At 43.4% G+C, this 23811-nt stretch overlaps 1 pseudogene; it reads right to left on the bottom strand.

Moving 5' to 3' along the window:
* Positions 1-203: 203 nt before the first annotated feature.
* Positions 204-22349, bottom strand: LOC121277736 (annotated as a pseudogene).
* Positions 22350-23811: the final 1462 nt, after the last annotated feature.

Genomic DNA, 23811 nt, shown 5'->3' on the forward strand with positions numbered 1-23811 from the left:
ATTATCTGTACTGAACACATGTTCCTCAATTCCACACATACCAGATCAAGATGGACCACAAGGACAAGGCCCAAGGACTGTCATCCAAAAGCACAGCCCGTATAATCACCAAGTGCCTGTGGACAGGCTTGTCTGCAATCTTCCAGTAGAACACCAAGGAGAAAGCTTGTGGTCATCACCTTGCCCCTGAGAACACGGCTTGATCAATTTGCACCTGTAGGAGTAAAGGCATCTGGCCATTCTTGGGGATTAAAGGCCAACATGTCTCTTAGAAGTTTCTGGATACCTTTGCTCATAACCGTTTTACTATTCATAGGAATTGGAAGCACCAGGCTGGGATTCTCCACCAATGCCTTGCCCACAGGGACTAACTCATGACCACGAGAAAAATATATACCTGCAAAAGCAACCCCAACCATCCCAGATTAGAGAATTATACTATTCAATATCCCTTCAATCAGCAATATTTCAATTACTGGAAATTGAGGAATTATGATCCTGGACAAGACAGGGTGGGAGTCCAGTGTTGGCAACAATAGAAACATCAAGAAAGAACAGACTAAGTGGATATCAAACTGGATGGAGGGAGGAATGGCAACAGCACGCAGAGGTGTACAAAGAGACGCTGACAGCCCCTTGTTGACAACAGCTAATTATGGATTGATGGATCTCCTTCCTTTCTTCGTGAAGTTAGGATTGATGAACTGATAGTGTAAATAGAAATAATTACGTACAATCCGATGGCCATTACTGAGACATGATTACAGGATGACAGACCGGGACCCAAATGTTGAAGCGTATATGACATTTTAGAAGAATGAGAAGTTAGGAAAAGATGGAGGGTTGGCTCTGTTAATTAATGATGGTATTAGCACATGAGATGGATGACCCAAGATCAGGAAACCAGGATGTAGAGGCAGTTTGGATCATGAGAAATGATAAAGGCAGAAAGTCACATGGGAGTGGTGCACCACCAACCACACGGTAGGACAGATTATGAAAAAAGAGAGATAATGGAGGCTTGCCAGAAAGGTACAGCAATAATCATGAGGGATTTTATTGTACATATTGACTGTAAAAATCAGAAGGGCAAAGGTAGCATACATGAGTTCAGAATGCTTTCAATATAATTTCTTAGAACAGCACATTCTGGTGCCAACCAGAGAGCAGGCAATACTAGACCTGGTATTCAGCAACAAGATAGGGTTAACTGATAACCTAATGAAGGCACCCCTAGGTAGTAGTGATCATAATGATTGAATTTTACTTGTTTCTCCCTCAAATTGAATGTGTGTCCAAGACTAGTATTTTAAATTTAAATAAGGGCAATTATGAGGGCATGAAAGCAGAGCTAGTCAAAGTGAACTGGCAAATGAGGTTGAGGGATATGTCAATAGAAGTTCAGTGACAGACATTTAAAGAGATATTTCAGAATACACTGAATATACACATTCCAATTAGAAAATAGAATCCCAAGGGGAGGGCCCACCATCCGTGGTTAACTAAAAATGTTCAGACAGTATCAAACTGAAAGAAAAAGCATATAATTATGCAAAGACAGGTGGCAGGTCAGAAGATTGGAAAGAATATAGAGAGAGAACAGCAAAGAATGACAAAAACACTAAAGAGGAAAAAATGAGTATGAAAGAAAGCTAGCTAGTAATGTAAAGACAAATAGTAAGAGTTTCTACTGATATTTAAATAAGAAATGTCAACAAAATGAGCATTGGTCCTATAGAAAGTGCATCTGGGGAATAGATAAATGGAAAGTAAGGAGATGGCTGATGAATTAAATAGGTATTTTGCTTTGGTCTTTGCTATAGAGGACACAAGTCACAATTATTCCTGGGATGTTAATCAGGAAATGGAAGGAGAAGGAGGAACTCGGGAAAATTACAATCACAAGGGAAGTGGTATTGAACAAATTGTTGGGGCTGTGGGCTGACAAATCCCCAGGTCTGGTTGGACTTCACCCCAAGACCTTGAAAGAAGTGGCTAGTGAGATAGTTAATACACTGGTTTTAATTTTCCCCAAATTCCCTAGGCAACTACAGGTCAGTTAGCCTAACATCTGTCATAGGGAAAATGTTAGAAGCTATTATTAAAGATGTTCTAGCAGGGCACTTGGAAAAATTCAAGGTAGTTAGGCAGAGTCGACATGGTTTTGTAAAGGGAAATCATGTTTAACTAATTTATTAGACTTCTTTGAAGGAGTCACACGTGCTGTGGATAAAGGGGAACCAGTGGATGTACTGTACTTAGATTTCCAGAAGGCATTTGATAAAGTGCCACATCAAGATTATTGCAGAAAATAGAAGCTGGTGTAGGGAATAACATATTGGCATGGATAGAAGATTGGCTGGCTAACAGGAAGTAGGGAGTTGGCATAAATGGGTCTTTTTCTGGTTGACAGGATGTGATTGATGAGTGGTGTGCCACAGGGATCAGTGCTGCGGCCTCAACATTTTACAATTTTATATAAATGACTTGCTTGAAGGGACGAATGGAATGGCAGTTAAACTTGATGATGACAAAGATAGGTAGGAAAGTAAATTGTGAAGAGGGTGTATGGAGGCTACAAAGTGACAGATAGATTAAGTGAGGGGGCAAAGAATTGGCAAATGGAGTATAATGTGGGCAAATGTGAGATCATTCATTTAGGCAGGAAGAATAAAAAATTATCTAAATGGTGAGACATTGCAGATCTCAGATTCAGAGGTGTGCTAGTGTATGAATCACAAAAAAGGTTAGAATTCCAGTAATTAGGAAAACTAATGGAAAGTTATCATTTATTGTGAGGAGGAATGGATTACAAAAGTAGGGAGGTTATGCTTCAGTTGTATAGGGCATTGGTGAGACCATATCAGGAGTACTGTGTACTGTACTAGTCTTATTTAAAGAAAGACGTAAATGCATTAGAAGCAGTTCAGAGATGGTTTACCAGACTAACACCAGGAATGGGTGGGTTGTTTTATGAGGAAAGGCTGGTCAGGTTAGGCTTGTATCCACTGGAATTTAGAAGAGTAAGAGGAGACTTAACTAAAACCTTCAAGATCCTGAGGGGTCTTGACAGGGTGGATGTGGAGAGGATGTTTCCTCATGGAGAATCTAGAACTAGGGGTCACTGTTTAAAAAATAAGGGGTTGCTTGAGAATTTTTTCTCTTTGAGGGTTGAGGTCTTCCTTAAAAGACGGCAGAAGCAGAGTCTGAATATTTTTAAAGGTAAAGCTAGATAGATTCTTGATTAACAAGGGGGTGAAAGGTTATCAGGGTGGACAGGAATGTGGGGTTGTGGTTACATTTAGATCAGCCATGATCTTATTGAATAGCAGAGGAGGCTCAAGGTGCTGAGTGGCGTTTGTATGTTCACATTTTGCTGCAACCAGAGGGAAGGTAACTGCAGTGAAATCAAATATTGTTTTGACATTATTCTCGTTTCTTAATTCATGAAGTTAAGATTTGATATTAATTGGAGCAACAATGCACTGAACCCAATTATCAATTTGAAAATACTCAAGGGGCAGATATTGAACTTGCTGCCTGGGTGCACATTTGCCATCAAGGGATGGGGCTGTTATAGAAACTGTCTGCTATTTCCTTTTCATTGGAATTGGATTGAGCAGGTTGTGGTTAATTGACACTGATTTTACACCCCGATGGCAAGTTCAAAAATCTATCTAACCTGAAAGAGGATGACAAATATATTTTAAAAAGTAATATCTCAAAAAGATTTAGTTGAAAACAAGATTTGAAGATGCAGAAAAACTCAGCATCTAGTTGTAGGCTCTACTTTGGAGAGTCATCAGCAAGTGATTTTGAACTGAACTTGGGACAAAGTGGCCTTCTTTTGCAGAGATTAAAGTCTTTATTTTAATTTTCTCCCCTCTATGAAATGGTTTCATATCAAGAATAATTGGGCACGTAGTGCCCTTCAGGGTGAAGTTTGAGATTCTCGCCACCCTCTCAAGGCAAAGCAGGAGGGGGGAAAGCACTTTGATAGGCTGAGCTATCTCATTTACATCTCTCCCATTGATTAGGGAGACACCAGAAAACAGGAGGAGGCAATCAAAAAAAAAATCAGCATGACTTTGGGAGAGGATGTTCAGGAACAAATGCTTCTGAAGTCCTTTGGGGAATATACTGCTCACCTTCCTTTGAATACCTCAGTCACAAGTCAGTAGCCAGCAAAACTTATCGCCTGCCTGTGAGGTAATGGCATGTCTAACAGGGCATTTTAATTTAATGTCTCCATTGTTGCAGAGACCTGTAAACAATGCAGGTCAGTGCGAGAGACTAGAATCAGACTGGCTGCAGAAACAAAAAGTTAATTTGGGCAATGTCTGTACTCAGAGGAATCCTAAAGAACATCCATTGTAGAAGAGATCATAGTCTATGAGAGACACAAATATAGATCCATTTATAAAGACAAATTTAGGAAAAAGAGGCAACTTTTGCAACTCATTGTTCCCCAACTGTTGAAACAAGTCAAAAATCATTCATTAACTTTCCCACATACCGATTCCGTTAAGTATTATGGGATTTTTGAATTTACAGGAATGGTTAGTAGTCCCTTTAATTCAGCTGATGAGCGATCTCATGAATTTCTATCTGAGATAACATCCCCCCCACAAAACGTAACACGCATCAGCGATAGACGAGAGTGGGGAGAGGAGAGGGGAAGAAAATTCATAGGGCTATGGGGAAAGAGCAGAACTAATTGAATAACACCAATGAGCCAGAACATGCTGCTTCTGTGCTTCAAGATTCTATGGTTGCCTCATCTCCTGGACATCAATTCAACCCCATTACACAGGCTGGGAGGTTGATCCATTTGATGGATGTAAGGGTTCCACATAAGGAGTTGGCTGGTCTCAGTTGATACGTGGGTTGCTGTTCAAAAAAAGAACCCCAAAACCTCTCTCAGCGATAACGTATAGAATGGAACGGTCCACTTGTTGTAGTGAAAACACAGCATTAGGTTTCATTATGCAAGTTGACGACACCCAATTCTACTTCACCACCAGTACTTCCTTCAATCCCTCTGCTTTCCCTAAATTGTCAGATTGCTTGCCCAGCATCAAGCACTGGATAAGCAGGAATTTCCCCAATTAAACCAAGACGACCGAAATCATTTTCCTCACTGCTCCCTAGCCCACCAACTCCGCCTCTTTCCCCAAGAATGGGGGGCTGAAACAGAATGTTTGCAACCTTGGTGTTGTATTTGATCTCAAGATGAGCTTCTGACTAGCTATCTGCTCAATCTCCAAGACCACCTATTTCAACTTCTAACATTACACCCCTGCATCCAATCCTTTGCTTACCTCTAGATTTGACTGTTCTAGCACACTACTGGCCAGCCACCTACATTGTATCCTCTAAACTATAGGTTATCCAAAACTCTGCTACCCATGACCTAATTTGTACCAAGTCCCATTCACCTGTCATCCCAAAGCTGACTGACTTACCTTGGCTTCCAGCTAAGCATCCTAGTCTTTAAAATTCATCTATGGTCATGACTCTCCCCATCTCCAAACTCCTCTAATCCTACAACCCTCCATGAAACCTGCACTGCTCCCAGTTCCAGTCTCCAAGCATCCTTGATTTTATCATACATCCCTGATTTTAAAATCACTCTACAGTGGTAGCCATGCCTTCAGCTACCAAGATCCCCTCCAGTTAGAATTCCTTCCCTAAACCTTTCCACCCATATTTCTATCCTCCTTCAAGATACTCCTTAAAACCCATCTACCCCTATGTCTACAGAATTACCTGGAAAAACTCAGCGGGTCTGGCAGCATCGGCGGAGAAGAAAAGAGTTGATGTTTCGAGTCCTCATGACCCTTCGACCGAACTGAGTGAATCCAAGAAAGGGGTGAAATATAAGCTGGTTTAAGGTGTTTAAAAATAATGGAAATAGGTGGGAAAAGAAAAATCTATATAATTTATTGGAAAAAACAAAAGGAAGGGGGAAGAAACAGAAAGGGGGTGGGGATGGAGGAGGGAGCTCAAGACCTAAAGTTGTTGAATTCAATATTCAATCCGGAAGGCTGTAAAGTGCTTAGTTGGAAAATGAGGTGGTGTTCCTCCAGTTTGCGTTGGGCTTCACTGGAACAATGCAGCAAGCCAAGGACAGACATGTGGGCAAGAGAGCAGGGTGGAGTGTTAAAATGGCAAGCGACAGGGAGGTTTGGGTCATTCTTGCGGACAGACCGCAGGTGTTCTGCAAAGCGGTCGCCCAGTTTACGTTTGGTCTCTCCAATGTAGAGGAGACCGTATTGGGAGCAACGAATGCAGTAGACTAAGTTGGGAGAATTGCAAGTGAAATGCTGCTTCACTTGAAAGGAGTGTTTGGGCCCTTGGACGGTGAGGAGAGAGGAAGTGAAGGGGCAGGTGTTACATCTTTTGCGTGGGCAAGGGGTGGTGCCGTAGGAGGGGGTTGAGGAGTAGGGCTTGACTCCCTTCTCTCTCCCCTTGTCCAGTGTCTTCCCACCTACATCCGTGATTCCTCTGACACCTTACGTCACATCAACAATTTCCAGTTCCCTGGCCCCAACCGCTTCACCTGCCACTTCACTTCCTCTCTCCTCACCGTCCAAGGGCCCAAACACTCCTTTCAAGTGAAGCAGCATTTCACTTGCATTTCCCCCAACTTCCTCTACATTGGAGAGACCAAACGTAAACTGGGCGACCGCTTTGCAGAACACCTGCGGTCTGTCCGCAAGAATGACCCAAACCTCCCTGTCGCTTGCCATTTTAACACTCCACCCTGCTCTCTTGCCCACATGTCTGTCCTTGGCTTGCTGCATTGTTCCAGTGAAGCCCAACGCAAACTGGAGGAACAACACCTCATCTTCCGACTAGGCACTTTACAGCCTTCCGGACTGAATATTGAATTCAACAACTTTAGGTCTTGAGCTCCCTCCTCCATCCCCACCCCCTTTCAGTTTCTTCCCCCTTCCTTTTGTTTTTTCCAATAAATTATATAGATTTTTCTTTTCCCACCTATTTCCATTATTTTTAAATATTTTTTAATCTTTTATGCTCCCCCCACCCCCACTAGAGCTATACCTTAAGTGCCCTACCATCCATTCTTAATTAGCACATTCGTTTAGATTATATCACCAACTTTAACACCTATGTGTTCTTTTGTTCTGTTGTCTGTGACATCTTTTGATGACCTGCTTCTATCACTGCTTGTTTGTCCCTACAACCACACCAAACCCCTCCACTTCTCTCCACTGTCCACCCCCCCCACCCCCCCCCCCCCCACACACACACACACACCTTAAACCAGCTTATATTTCACCCCTTTCTTGGATTCACTCAGTTCGGTCAAAGGGTCATGAGGACTCGAAACGTCAACTCTTTTCTTCTCCACCGATGCTGCCAGACCCGTTGAGGTTTTCCAGGTAATTCTGTTTTTGTTTTGGATTTCCAGCATCCGCAGTTTTTTTGTTTTTACCCCTATGTCTATGTGGCTCAGCATCCAATTTTTTTTGATAGTGCTGAAGTGCCTTGGGACATTTTATTATGCCAATGACACTAAATCAATACAAGTTGTTCTAGTTGTTGCTCATATTGAGGTCTATTGTTGGGACTGAGTAGGAAGGAATTGTAGAAAATTACTTCCATCCATCACTTTCACTTAAATTAAAAGCTAACTTGCAAAGATGGGAGTACTGTAATTCCAAGCAAGGTGACACCTTGGAGGCCTGATTGAGGAAATTTGGCATTTGTTTGCCAACACCTACCGCTCTTCTCCCTCCCCTCCAAAAAAAAAGATACGCGCACCTAAAAGCTCTTTCTTGACTTCAGCATCTCCAAAGGTGACTCGCTCGATCATGGCCCAGAATATGATGCCAAGGGCAAAAATGTCAACTATGGCCGAGTACTGCCCCTCCCAGAGCTCTGGTGCCGTGTAGAAGTCAGAGCCACAAGCTGTTGACATCTGCTGTCGATTCACACTGCCTTTGCTCTGGCACATCTTACTCAAACCAAAATCAGCCACCTGGAATACAATAGGTGAACAGAAGTCAGACACCATCTTCTGGTAATCTGCAGTGCTGCTCCTGCTTAAAAAAAATCTTTGCACATTGAGCATTTATTGAATTTGTACAAGAGTAAACTACTGACCAGATAGCAAGAGTTGGAAATAGAGGTCTGAGACACATCTGAGAGCCATTAGTGTTTGAACATTTACTTTAAAAAAAAAATTCATTCCTCTTGGATATTTGTTTGTAGTTAAATACTCTATAAAAAGATTGAATAGTGGAGTTGTGGTTTAATGGACACATGAAGCAAACAAGTTGGACTAGGACTAGCAACTATAACAGAAGCCAGCTATTTAGCTTAAAAGTCCCATGTTGGTGTTTATCTTCTATGGCAGCAATGCTAATCCACATGGTTGTTCAGTTCCCTTCTCCCTTGTGAGATGGTCCCTGCTTCAATCAACTCCACTAGTGCATTTCACAGCTGCACAATTGTCATTTTTAAGTTTCTCCAGCTCTATGTCCCAAATCTTCTCTTTTCAGTGGTTGACAATCTAGAAGACAGTCTATCCTGCCCCGTCCCTTGGGAAGTTCAAATATCAACACTTAACCTCCTCTGGTCTAATGAAAGTAGCTCCAGTTCTTCCAGTTAAACAAAAGCAAAACACTGCTGATGCTGAAATCAGCAAGAAAATGGAAAATGCCAGAAAAAAAAAATCAGCATTTTATAAAGGAGGAATATTTTCAATTCTTCAGTTCTTTGTTCTCTGATAAAGATATCAATCATGAAGGGGAATACCATTCAACAGTGGGTGCACACAGAAATAAAACAGCTAAAGTTTGTTAACATCCATTTCTAAACAATGGAAACGTTAGAGTAACCGGTACACGAGGTTCAGGGGAAATGAAAAGCTAATCAGAATGGTTGCAGTACAGGATGCCATTCAACCCATTGTGTCTGTACCAGCTATCTACATGAGCAATTCACTGAGTGCCACTGCCCTGCCTTTTTCTCCAGGCCCTGCAATTTTTGTGTGTCTTCAGACAATTATCCAATTCTCCCTCGAAAGCCACAATTGAATCTGCCTCCACCACAGGCAGTGCATTCGAGATTCTAACCACTCGTTATGTGAAAAAGCTTTTCTTCAGGTCACCAATCATTTCAAAATTGGTGCACTCTGGTTCTTAATCAGTCCACCAATAAGAACAGTTTCTCCCCATCTTCTGTCCAGACCCTGCGTGATTTTGTATGTGTCTATCAGATTTCCCCTCCCTCCTCCAATCTTCCAATGTAACTGAAGTTCTTCATCCCTAAATCTATTTTCAAATCTTTTCTGCACCCTCTCTGGTGTTTTCATGTCCTTCCTAAAGTGTGGTGCCCAGAACTGGATAGTACTCCAGTTGAGGCTAAGCCATTGTTTCGTACAGGTTAACACAACTTCCTGGCTTTTGTACTCCGTGTACTCTATTTTTAATGTCCATGATCCCATATGCTTTATTAACTACTCCAAGATTATCAAGAGAAACAAAATCACTGTTAAACAGCATCAGAACAACCTGAAGCATCCACAGGACCCTTCCCAGAGATCTCAACCACATCACCACCCACCTCCCCTCCTGCAAGGGCCAACCCTACCCTCCTAAATGCAGCAACAGCCTCAGGTATTTTTTTAACTACAGAAACCCTCACATTCCACCTTATGACCTTGTCTCAATATCCTGTACTGCATTTTATACTCTCCCCTTTTCCCCTCCAGGTTTTAGTGAGTATGTCCCAGACCCTTTCATTTATGGAACTCCTTGTTTAGTTCATCCTTTCTTGCATTTTAATCTCCTTTCTCAAGCCCATCATTTCCATCACCTAGCACCTCAATGTTGGAATTTTGTCCTCTTGGAATCGAAAGTCTTCCACCCAGCAACTGTCCATGAACCACAAGTCATGCCCCCTACACCCAATCTGCTTCCTGGAGTTTGGATGCAAGTTCGCCCTAGTGGGATCCACAACCTGGAGCAGGATCTGGGATTCAGCTATTTTTTTAGCCTATAAACTGATAATTGTCATTTTTTCACAAAATATTTGAATGATTAGATGATCAGTTACATATACTGCAGAGTAATAACTTCAAGGAGCTATCACAGGTAATACTAAAAGTCAAGATTTGGTGTCAGCTGCTCAGTTATCAGACAAAGATTTATTTCCAAGTTATTATAATGTAGCCATTAAATTATAATCTGACTTTTCAACAAGCCCTATTCTGCAAAATCAGCTCAATGTTTCCAAATAACCTTTTTAATTCGTGGCAATTTTTATATTGTGCAAATCAATAATTTATAAAGGTTTGCAATTTGGAATGAGAGTAAAATCCAGTCTATGTAAATAAGTAAGATCTGGCTGAACAAATAGTGATGTGGGAATCAGTTATTTTCTAATACTTTATGTTAATGCCCATGTTAAAGAAAGGAGAAGCACCAAAAGAATGTGTTAGGTCTGTAGCTACTATTGAGAAGAATTTGAGTGCTGGGTGGGGGGCAGGCTGGGGGGTACACATGTCTGTCAGCATAACTCAGGACTTCAGATGGTGACGGGAGCAATTTTAACAGATTTAATTTCATGGGGTCAAGGTATTTTATATAGGGTGAATAGCAAGATGTTTTTATAATATTCCAAGTACAGGAATCAGAGGCCTCAGCTCTAATGGGAAAGATAATCAGTAACACAGACTTGAATGGATAATAGCGACCCGTTCAGTAGGTCATGTGACCCGTTCACAGAATTGTTAAAGCAGAAGAGGCCATTTGACCCATCATGTCTGTACCAGTTACCCAATGAACAACTTCCCTAGTGCCATTCTTCCACCTTCTCCCCATAACCCTGCCCATTCTTCCTTTACAGATAATAGTTCAATTCCTTTTGAATGCTTTGATTGAACTTGCCTCCACCACATTCAGGCAGTGCATTCCAGACCAAAACCACTCAGCGTGAAAGTTTTTTTATCTTACCAATTACTTTAAAATTGTTCTGACCCTTTAAGTAGGAATGATTTCTCCCCATCCACTCTGTCCAGAGACCTCATGATTTTGAATACCTCAATCAAATCTCCTCTCAGCCAACTTTTCTTCAAGGGAAGAGTCCTAACTTCACCAATCCTTTTTCCTCATACTTTCATGGGATGTGGGTGTCACTGGCAAGCCCAGCATTTGTTGCCCATCCCTAATTGCCCTTGAACTGACCTTGCTAGGCTATTTCAGAGGGCTGTTAAGAGTCAACCACCTTGCTGTGGGTCTGGAGTCACATGTAAGCCAGACAAGGACACGAGATTTTGATCCCTAAAGGACATTAGTAAACCAGATGGGTTTTTATGACAATTAATGATAGTAATGGTGACCATGAAACTGAGACTAGCTTTAGATTCCAGATTTATTAATTGAATTTAAATTCCATTAGCTGACATGGTGGGGCTTGAACACATATCCCCAGAGCATTATACTGGGTCTCTGGATTACAAGCCTAGTAACTTTACCACAACACCATCATCTCCCCAATTTATCTATGTAACTTCCTCACCCCCGGGACCACTCGATCAGAATTATGGTGCAGGCGGCTATTCAGCCATCGTGTCAGCACCAGCTGAACATTTTAACTTAGTGCCAATCTCTTGCCTTTTCCCTGTATCCCTGCACATTGGATGATTATTTAAATAGAAATAATGCCCTCTTAAATGCCTCTGAATCTTTTATGCACTCTCATCAATGCCTTCACATCCTTTTTAAAGTCCAGCATTCAAGAACTAGACAATTGACACTGAAACAGTGCTCTGAAGAGTCATAAAAACAAAAATTGCTGGAAAAACTCAGGTTCTGAAGCTCAGCTGAGAAAAACTCAGCAGGCTCTGAAGAGAGTCATATGGACTCAAAACTTTAGCATCTGTACAGAGAAACAGAGTTGTCAGACCTGCTGAGTGTTTCCAGCATTTTGTTTTTATTTCAGATTTTCAGCATCTGCAGTATTTTGCTTTTATCTTAGTGTCTTTTCCATGTTTTTTTTAAATTCATTCATTGGATGTGGGCATTCCTGGCTAGGCCAGCATTTATTGCCCATCCCTAACTGCCCTCGAGGTGGTGAGCAGCCTTCTTGAACTGCTGCAGTCCATGTGGTGTAGGTACACTCAGTGCTGTTCAGGAGGGAATGCCAGGATTTTGACCCAACAACAGTGAAAGACTGGCGATATATTTCCAAGTCAGAATGGCGAGTGGCTTGGCAGGGAAATTCCAGGTGGTGGCATTCCCATGTGTCTGCTGCCCTTGTCCTTCTAGATGGCAGCAGTCATGGGTTTGGAAGGTGGTGTCTAAGGAGGCTGAGTGAGTTCCTGCATCGCATCTTGTAGATGATACAATGCTGCCACAGTGTGTTGGTGGTGGAGGGAGTGGTGTTTGTGGATGGGGTGTCAATCAAGCAGACTGCTTTGTCCTGGATAGTGTCAAGCTTCAAGTGTTGTGGGAGCTGCACTCATCCAGAAAAGTGCAGAGCATTTCATCACACTCCAGACTTGTACCTTGTAGATAGTGGACAGGCTTTGGGGAGTCAAGTGGAGAGTTACTCACTGCAGGATTTGTAGCCTCTGACCTGCTCTTGTAGCCACAGTATTTATATGGCTAGTCCAGTTCAGTTTCTGTACAAATGGTACCCCATAGGATGTTGATCGTGGGGGGATTCAGCGATGGTAATGCCATTGAGTGTCATGGGGTGATGATTAGATTCTCCCTTGTTGGAGATGGTCATTACCTGGCACTTGTGTGGCACGAATGTTATTGCCACTTGTCAGCCCAAACCTGGATGTTGTCCAGGTCTTGCTACATTTGGACATGGACTGCTTCAGTATCTGAGGGGGTCCCAAATGGTGAACATCTAACATCCCACTTCTGACCTTATGGAAGGAAGGTCATTGATGAAGCAACTGAAGATGGTTGGGAAACTACCCTGAGGAACTCCTGCAGCAATGTTCTGGTACTGAGATGACCGACCTCTAACAACCACAACCATCTTCCTTTGTGCTAGGTATGGCTCAACAAGTTCATCATTCCTCAAGTTTGACTTGAGTACAAGAACAAGGAGGCTATATCCCTATTAATAAAGCCTAGGATACTGTATGTTTTTTTTTAAAACCATTCACCTGCCCTGCCACCTTCAATGATTTATGCACATATACACCCAGGTCTCTGCTCCCTTCAGAATTATACCCTTTATTTTGTACTGTCTCTCCATGTTCTAATCACTTTACACTTCTCCACACAGAGAAAGGGTCCCAACACTGACCCCTGTGGAACTCCACTACAAACATTCCTCAGATCCAAAAAACATTAACCACTACTGTTTTCTGTCACAGCCAATTTCACATCCATGTTGCTACTGTCTCTTTTATTCCACAAGATATAAAGCTTCACTCAAGTCTGTTGCATGGCACAAAAATCAAATGCCTTTTGGAAGTCCAGGTACACCACATCAACAGCAATACCCTCATCAACCCTCTTACCTCTTCAAAAGAAGAAAAAAAGAAAAACACTCCAGCAATTAGATTTTTTAATGGGAAATTGTGTTTAACATTGCTGGCTTTCTTTAATTAACCCATGTTTGTCCATGTGACTATTAATCTTGTCCCAGATTATTTTAAGAAGTTACTCCACCACTGAAGTTAAACTGACTGGCTTGTTTATCTTTTATCTTAAAACTGGGTTTATCTTTTTCACCCTTTTTTGAAAAAGGGTTTAAAGTTTGCAATTCTCCAGTCCTCTGGGGCCACCCAAGTCTGAGGAAGACTGCAAAACTATGGCCAGTGCCTCCACGATTTCCAGTCTCACTACCCTCTGTATCCTTGGATGCATCCCATTTGGTCCTGGTGCCTTATCATAGCCTAGCCTTACCCAATACCTCCTCCTCCACATTAATTTTAAACCCTTCAAGTGTCTGAATTACCTCCTCCTTCACCATGGCCTGGGCAGCATCATCTTCTTTAGTAAAGACAGATGGAAGTATTCATTTAATACCTCAGTAATGCCCCCTTTCTCTATGCAAAAGTCCCATCTTTGGTCTTATTTATATAGCATAGAACCATAGGACACTATAGCACAGTAAATAGGCCATTTGGCCCTTCTAGTCTGTGCCGAAATATTATTCCGCTAGTCCCATTGACCTGCACCTAGTCCATAACCCTCCAGACCTCTCCCATCCACGTATCTATCCAATTTATTCTTAAAACTTAAGAGTGAGCCCGCATTTACCATGTCAGATGGTAGCTCATTCCACACTCTCACCACTCTCTGAGTAAAGAAGTTCCCCCTAATGTTCCCCCTAAACCTTTCCCCTTTCACCCCAAAGCCATGTCCTCTCGTGTTTATTTCTCCTAATCTAAGTGGAAAGAGCATACTCGCATTTACTCTGTCTATACCCTTCATAATTTTGTAAACTTCTATCATATCTCCCCTCATTTTTCTACGCTCCAAGGAATAAAGTCCTAACCTGTTTAATCTTTCCCTGTAACTCAACTCCTTAAGACCCGGCAACATCCTAGTAATTCTTCTCTGCACTCTTTCAATCTTACTGATATCCTTCCTGTGGTTAGGCAACCAGAACTGCAACAATACTCCAAAATTGGCCTCACCAATGTCTTATACAACTTCACCATAACATCCCAACTTCTATACTCAATACTTTGATTTATGAAGGCCAGTATGCCAAAAGCTTTCTTTACAACCTTGTCTACCTGTGACACCACTTTCAGGAAACTATGTATCTGAACTCCCAGATCCCTTTGTTCCTCCGCACTCCTCAGTGCCCTACCATTTTCTGTGTATGTCCTACCTTGGTTTGACCTTCCAAAATGTAACACCTCACACTTTTCCGCATTAAATTCCATCTGCCATTTTCTGGCCCATTTTTCCAGTTGGTCCAGATCTCTCTGCAAGCTTTGAAAGCCTTCCTCGCTGTGCACAACACCTCCAATCTTGGTGTCATCAGCAAACTTGCTGATCCAATTCACCACATTATCATCCAAATCATTGATATAGACAACAAACAACAATGGTCCCAGCACAGATCCCTGAGGCACACCACTAGTCACAGACCTCCAGTCTGAGAAGCAATCATCCACTACCACTCTGTCTTTTCCCACACAGCCAATTTCGAATCCAGTTTACAACCTCTCCATGGATACCAAGTGTCTGAACCTTCTGAACTAACCTCCCATGTGGGACCTTGTCAAAGGCCTTACTAAAGTCCATGTAGACAACATACAAAGCCTTTCCTTCATCTACTTTCTTGGTAACCTCTTCAAAAAACTCTACAAGGTTCGTTAAACACGACCTACCACGCACAAAGCCATGCTGACTATCCTTAATCAGCTCTTGGCTGTCCAAATAATTATATATCCGATCTCCCAGAACACCTTCCAATAATTTACCTACTACTGCCGTCAGGCTCACTGGCCTGTAATTACAGGGTTTACTTTTGGAGCCGTTTTAAGCAACGGAACAACATGAGCTACCCTCCAATCCTCCAGCACCTCACCCATGGCTAAGGACATTTTAAATATTTCTGCCAGGGCCCCTGCAATTTCTACACTGGTCTCCCCCAAGGTCCGAGGGAATATCATGTCAGGCCTGGGGGATTTATCTACCTTTATTCGCTGTAAGACAGCAAGCACCTCCTCCTCTTTAATCTCTATACGTTCCATGAAACTACTGCTTGTTTCCCTTCCTTCCTTATACACTATGCCAGTTTCCTGAGTAAATACTGATGCAAAAAAACTGTTTAAGATCTCCCCCGTCTCGTGAGGCTCCATACATAGACGACCACTCTGATCTTCAAGGGGACCAATTGTGTCCCTTATTGTCCTTTTACTATTAATATACTTGTAGAAACCTTTCGGGTTTACCTTCACATTATCTGCCAAAGCAACCTCATGTCTTCTTTTTGCCTTCCTGATTTCCTTTAGTATTTTCTTACATTTTCTATACTCTACAAGTACCTCATTTGCTTCTTGTTGCCTATACCTGCTATACACCTCTCTCTTTTTAACCAGATCACCAATATCCCTTGAAAACCAAGGTTCCCTATGCTTGTTAACTTTGCCTTTAATCCTGACAGGAACATGCAAACTCTGCACTCTCAAAATTTCGCCTTTGAATGCCTTCCGCTTACTGAACACATCCTTGCCAGAAAACAACTTATGCCAATCCACTCTTCCTAGATCCTTTCTCATTTCCACAAAATTGGCCTTTCTCCAATTTAGAATCTCAACTCGAGGACCAGACGTATCCTTATCCATAATTAGCTTAAAACTAATGACATTGTGGTCACTGGACCCAAAATGTTCGCCTACACGTACTTCTGTCACCTGACCTGTCTGGTTCAAGTATTGCATCCTCTCTCGTTGGTACCTCTATATATTGATTAAAAAACTTTCTTGAACACATTTGACAAACTCCAAGCCATCCAGCCCTTTCACAGTATGGGAGTCCCAGTCAATATGTGGGAAGTTAAAATCTCCTACTATCTCAACTTTCTGTTTCTTACATTGGTCTGCTATCTCTCTACAGATTTGCTCCTCCAATTCTCTTTGACTATTGGGCGGTCTATAATACAACCCTATTAGTGTGGTCACACCTTTCCCATTCCTCAGCTCCACCCATATGGCCTCTGTATACGAGCCCTCTGGGCTGCCCTGCTTACGCACAGCTGTGATATTTTCCCTGACTAGTAATGCCACTCCTCCCCCTTTCATCCCTCCCCCTCTATCACGTCTGAAACAATAGAACCCCGGAACATTGAGCTGCCAGTCCTGCCCCTCCTGCAACCAAGTCTCACCATTAGCAATAATGTCGTAATCCCACGTACCAATCCACGCCCTAAGCTCATCTGCCTTTCCGACAATACTCCTTGCATTGAAATAGATGCACCTGAGAAAATTTCTATCATATACGGACCCTTGATTTCTGTCTATACATGCATTCCTCACTTGACCTTTATCCTCCTCCACCTCACTATCTGCTCTAACACTCTGGTTCCCCTCCCCTTGCAAATCTAGTTTAAACGCCCCAGAGCAGCACTAGCAAACCTACCCACAAGGATGTTAGTCCCCCTCCAGTTCAGGTGCAAACCATCCCGTCAGAACAGGTCCCACCTTCCCTGGAACAGAGCCCAACTGTCAAGAAGCATGAAGCCCTCCCTCCTGCACCATCTCCTTAGCCATGAATTTAGCTGTTTAATCCTCCTATTTCTAGCCTCAATAGCACGAGGCACGGGTAGCACTCCTGAGATCGTAACCCTGGAGGTCATGTCCTTCAACTTAGCACCTAACTCCCTAAACTCTCTTTGCAGGACCTCCTCCTCCTTCCTATCCACGTCATTGGTCCTTACATGGACCACAGCATCTGGCTGCTCACCCTCCCTCCTGAGAATACTGAGAACACGATCCGAGATATTGCGGACCCTGGCACCAGGGAGGCAACAGACCATCTGGGATTCTCAATCTCTCTCACAGAACCTCCTATCTGTCCCCCTAACTATCGAATCCCCTATCACTACTGCTCTCCTCTTTTCCCTCCCTCCTTTCTGAGCTGAGGGTCCAGCCTCGGTGCCAGTGATGCGACCACTACAACTTGTCCCTGGTAGGTCATCCCCACCAACAGTATCCAAAACGGTATACCTATTGTTGATGGGAACGGCCACAGGGGTGCTCTGCTCTTTCTGTCTATTCCCCTTCCCTCTCCTGACATTCACCCGGCTGCCTGCCTCCTGACTTTTAGGGGTGACTGTCTCCCTGAAACTCCTGTCTATTACTGCCTCTGCCTTCCATATGATCCGAAGTTCATCCAGCTCCAGTTCCCTAACTCGGCTTCTCAGGAGCTGCAGCTGGATGCACCTTTTGCAGGTGTAGTCATCAGGGACAATTGTGCTGTCCATGACTTCCCACATGCTGCATTCGGAGTACTCGACTGCCCCAACTGCTGCCTCCATTACCTACTCCTAATTTACTTAAAGGACTTTACCCGGCCCTACCCCACTGGGACCAAGCCTCTGCTCACCTAAGCCTCTCAAGCCAAAGCCTCAAAGCTCCACTCCTTCACTGGGCCACTCACACGCTGGCCTCTCACAGGCTCACATACCTTGAGAAGAGAATCTGAATTTCTCCCTCATCATCCAGGAAGCTTGGAATTTATTTGCCCTACCTTTCCAATGAACATAGCTTGACTACACTCAAACTCATTCTTTTTTGAAAGTAGCCCATTGTCCAGCTACCATTTCCTTCAAATTTATTCAACCCAGATCTGTTTTCACTCCATTGAAGTTGGTTTTCCTCTAGTTAATTATTCTTACTCGATTGTTCTTTGCCTTTTTCCGTAGTCAGCCTAAACCTTATGATACAAGGATCACTGTCCCCTCATTCTCCTACTGACACAATCCACTTGGCCCACCTTATTCCCAGGAACCTGGTCCAGCAGTGTCTGCTTTCTTGTTGGATTGGAAACATACAGTAAAAAATTATCCTGAACACACTAGGAACTCTTGTCCCTCACAATACTATCCCAGTCCATATTTGGATCTCTCATTATGACTAAAATTTTTGCACCATATAATTTCCTTGCAAACTTGTTCCTCCACATCCTTCCCACTAGTTAGTGGCCTATAGACCACACCAAGCAATGTAATGCACCATTTTTGTTCCGTAACTCTACCCAAATAGATTCTGTCCTTGACCCCTGTGGGACATCCTCTTCCTCCAGCACTGCAATGTTCTCCTTAATCAATACTGCCACCCCTCTCCTTTTCTTCCATTCCCATCTTTTTTGAAAACCTTGTATCCAGAAATATTTAACACCTAGTCCTGCCCTTTTTTTGAGCCAGGTCTCTGCCACAGCCACAACATCACGTGTGGTAACATGACAATCTGCATCTGTAACTCACTAATCTTATTTGCCACATTCCACACATTCACATATAAGCACAGTGACCCTGACGTAAACTTACTTTCTCCTACCCCACAAATTAGCACTAGAATAAGGAATATTAAGTTATGTCTTTCCCAGTATTCTGTGGACCTTGGTATTCCTCTTATTATCTCCTGGTTCCCACACTCCTGTCTATTTTAAAGCATCCCCAATAGCACTAGCAAATCACCCTGCAAGGATCTCAATCCCAGGTCTATTTAGGTGTAACCCATCAAGCCTCTACAGGTCCCATCACCCCCAGAGCCGGTCCCAAAAATCTAAAGTCCTCCTTCCTGCACCATCATTCCAGCCATGCATTCATCTGCTTTATCCTTCCATTTTGCATGTTGTACTGGGAGTAATCCAAAGGTTACTACATTTGATGTCCTGCTTACTAACTTCTTACTAGCTTCCCTAATTCTGACCGCAGGACCGCATTGGCACCAGGCAGTAAACATACCATCTTGGAATCACACCTGCAAAAACATTTCAGTTCCCCTAAAATGTAGAATCAAACAGTATTAATCTATAACAAAACAAAAACAGAATTACTTGGAAAAACTCAGCAGGTCTGGCAGCATCAGCGGAGAAGAAAAGAGTTGACATTTTGAGACGTCATGACCCTTCAACAAAACTGAGTAAATCTAAGGAGAGGGGTGAAATATAAGCTGGTTTAAGAGTGTGTGTGTGTGTGTGTGTTGGGGGGGGTGGTGGTTGGGTGGGGGGGTCGGAGAAGTGGGGGCTGGTGTGGTTGTAGGGACAAGCAAACAGTGATAGAGCAGATAATCAAAAGATGTCACAGAAAAAAGAACACAGAGGCGTTGAAGGTGGTGATATTATCTAAACGAATGTGCTAATTAAGAATGGATAGTAAGGCACTCAAGGTACAGCTCTAGTGGGGGTGGAGTGGAAAGGCTAGCAGGGCATAAAAGATTTAAAAATAATGGAAATAGGTGGGAAAAGAAAAATCTATATAAATTATTGGAAAAAACAAAAGGAAGAGGGAAGAAACCGAAAGGGGGTGGGGATGGAGGAGGGAGTTCAAGATCTAAAGTTGTTGAGCTCAATATTCAGTCCGGAAAGCTGTAAAGTGCCTAGTCGGAAGATGAGGTGCTGTTCCTCCAGTTTGCGTTGGGCTTCACTGGAACAATGCAGCAAGCCAAGGACAGACATGTGGGCAAGAGAGCATGATGCAGTGTTAAAATGGCAAGCAACAGAGAGGTTTGGGTCATTCTTGCGGACAGACTGCAGGTGTTCCGCAAACCGGTCGCCCAGTTTACATTTGGTCTCTCCAATGTAGAGGAGACCGCATTGGGAGCAACGAATGCAGTAGACTAAGTTGGGGGAAATGCTGCTTCACTTGAAAGGAGTGTTGGGCCCTTGGACGGTGAGGAGAGAGAAAGTGAAGGGGCAGGTGTTGCATCTTTTACGCGGGCATGGGGAGGTGCCATAGGTGGGGGTTGAGGAGTAGGGGGTGATGGAGGAGTGGACCAAGGTGTCCCGGAGGGAACGATCCCTACGGAATGCCGTCGGGGGGATTTGGGGGGGGGGGGGGGGGGGGGGGGGGGGGGGGGAGGTGGTGAAGGGAAGATGTGACTGGTGGTGGCATCATGCTAGAGTTGGCAGAAATGGTGGTGGATGATCCTTTGAATGCGGAGGCTGGTGGGGTGATAAGTGAGGATAAGGGGGACCCTTTCATGTATAATTCAGTTCCAGTGCACACTTTTATATTGTCAAGGGATTTGTAGTTTTCCTCATTATTAATAGTGCAGTTTGAGTGATAAGTTTGGGAATATTTTTGTTGCAATTTTGATATTTACACAAAAAGGATACTGAATGTTAAGAATCAGAAATGTAAACATTTACAGTACTGTCACCTGACTTCAGTGGGGAGTTGAAGACTACACAGCCTGGATTGTAAGAAAATGAAAGCTGCAGCCTCTACATTGTGGTTCAAATTGAAGATTTAGCAGATTTGGGGAGACTTTTTTTGTGAACTTTCACTTGGGGCTCATTCTCTTTCATATGCTCCTTGCCAGTGTGCAGTTTGTAAATGAAGTTGTAATCTGATTAGGAAACCTCTTACAAAAGATCATATCGGCAGGTTAGTAGATATACTATAACACCTTGAAATTAAGTACATTTATTGGTCAATTTATGATTTCATTATAGGTTGTTGTGGTTGAGAATATTACTTCAAGATAATTTATAATAATTCTTGCAAAAGCTAATTATGAAGTGTTTATATAGGGGCTTATGAATTTCTTAAGTGTCTGATCAGTTAGAGAACACTTGTCAGCATCTAGATTTTCCAGTTTACCTTGTACACCTTGCCCACCTCCACAAAACCAGGTATAGCAGAGTTCTCAAAGGCTAGGGTGAATCCCACAGGAAGATGGGTGGCTCTTTGTTTGTAAATGGTTCATAAGGTTGCGGGTTCAAAGCCCACACTAGAGAGTAAAGCACAAATCCCTGGCGAACAGCCCCATCGAGTGAGGAGGGGGTGGTGGGGGGGGTCTGCACTATTAGAGAGCTAGTGAAGCACCACACTAATCGGAACTGACTTCTGGCCCTTCGGGTGGATTTAAGAGATCCCACAGCATTATTGGAAGAGGAAGGGGGAGGAGTTCTTCCTTATGTCCTGGCCAATATTTATCATTTAACATCAAAAACCCAGACGTTGTCACATTGCTGATTTAGGAGCTTGTTGTGCGTAAATTGACAACAGTGGCTACACTCTCAGTGGCCAAGCAACACTTTAGGACGTCCTAACGTCGTGAAGGGCGCAGATTTAAATGCACGTTCTTTTAACCCCCTGCAGGGAATAGAAACAAACTCAACTCGCACCTTTAAAACGGGTCTCTTTGGGGCGTTGGCGATGAGGACATTGTCTAATTTGAGATCTCGATGGATGATCTGATTCAGGTGCAGGAACAGCACAGCAGCGCTTAGCTGCTGCATCAAGCTCCTGTTTAGTCTACTGTCTGGGCCTCTGCTCCCCAAGTAGTCATTGAGATCCCCTCCATCACAAACCACAGGAAGAGCGAAGACCCAGGATCGAAACAACACTTCTCTTTCAGGCAAGCCTCGATCAGGAGCAAGTGGCTCTCTGATTCCGGAGGCTCCTTGCTGATCCTCTGGGTAATCCGCTCTCTCTGGAGGATGCACTCGCCCAGCCAAATCACATTCGGGTGCCTCTTCCTCACGCTGCTCAGCGTCCAAAACTCCTGCAGAGCCAGTTCCGAGGTTTCAGGAGAGTCGCACACTTTCTTCACGGCGACCCTCACTCCAGTCTTGCGGAGTCTCCCCTCGTAGACGCTTCCCGTAACTGCCTCGGCCGAGTTCCCGGAGGATCTGGTACCTGGGCGTTTTCTCCATCCCAGCCCCGAACTCCACCGAGACTGGCCTGGGCTGGAGGATGGGCTCCCGTTCAGGTCACTAGGATCTCCTGAAAACCCAGAAGTTTTGCTTCTGAAGTTTTGCCGGTAGCCAAAAGTCTATCATGGAAACACAGGTGTCAATGTTAAAGCTCACAACCACCCCGTATCTGCAGAGAATTCCCTCCTTCCAGAACAGCTATGGTTAAGACTTCTGATGAGAAGACATCTAATAACACTGAACACCAGAGATAAAAACAAAAAACTGCGAATGCTGGAAATCCAAAACAAAAACAGAATTACCTGGAAAAACTCAGCAGGTCTGGCAGCATCGGCGGAGAAGAAGAGTTGACGTTTGAGTCCTCATGACCCTTCAACAGAACATGGGTCATGAGGACTCAAACGTCAACTCTTTTCTTCTCCGCCGATGCTGCCAGACCTGCTGAGTTTTTCCAGGTAATTCTGTTTTTGTTTTTAACACTGAACATCAGTTGCATTCAATACACCACATTTATTTATACATTTAAAACTATCCTAAACTTTTAAAGCTATCTTTCCTTTTCAGGTATCTGATCCTTTCTGTCTCGATTCCAACATGCATTTCTGTGAACCCTTCCCTAATTTTAAAAGGGCTTCACCTGACTCTCATCGCCTTTTCCTGGCCTTCAGACCTTTTCTAATAATACAACCTCATTCCTGACTGCTTGGGAAGCAATTCCAAACATTATTTGCCACCAAACATAGCCAGAACTTTACAGGGTAACCCAGGTGTATCATTAAAGTAATTGAAAGCCTTTTGGATGGACCAATGGGGATGACATTAGGCTGTCACAAGGTCACTAACTAAGGATCATCACAAATGCCCTTTGAGGGCACTACTAATATGGGAGGACCGGTTAAACTAAAAAGATGTCAAAATGATCATCAAATTGCCACCAAAACAAAAGGATACCTTCCCAACTAAATCAGTGTCTTTACTAACATCCACCAGAAGACATCAAGTGTACTAGTGGGAACTGTGCTTACACTCCAGGGACACATGGGCACAGACAAGATGGTGGAAGAGAGACAAGAAGCAAGAATGCCTCCCACTAGCCATGTCTGCCTGCCTTGGACATACTAATTGCTGTTTTAGCTGAGCCTAGGAGCACGAGAAAATGCTGAGACTTGACCATCCTGCTCCAATCAGTGGGATGGGACTGAAGTGTAAGAAGATGTTGAGGAGCACTCCCTTTCGAGAACTGCACAGGAACTGCAACCTCTGACACTGCACATGGACAGAGGCCACAGACCCCACCAGGCAACAATACACAAGATCTGAATGGGGACTTATCCTCTCTGAGAGAAGGCAGTTAACTGAACTCAGCAAGGTAATGATTCAGAGTTCCAGAGCTCCTGGGTGTGCAGACACCACATCAATCCCTAAAACCCTGGAACTCCATCCACCAGAAACAGCACACAGT

The sequence above is a fragment of the Carcharodon carcharias genome, chromosome 5 (genome assembly GCF_017639515.1).
Source record: "Carcharodon carcharias isolate sCarCar2 chromosome 5, sCarCar2.pri, whole genome shotgun sequence".
Taxonomy (NCBI): domain Eukaryota; kingdom Metazoa; phylum Chordata; class Chondrichthyes; order Lamniformes; family Lamnidae; genus Carcharodon; species Carcharodon carcharias.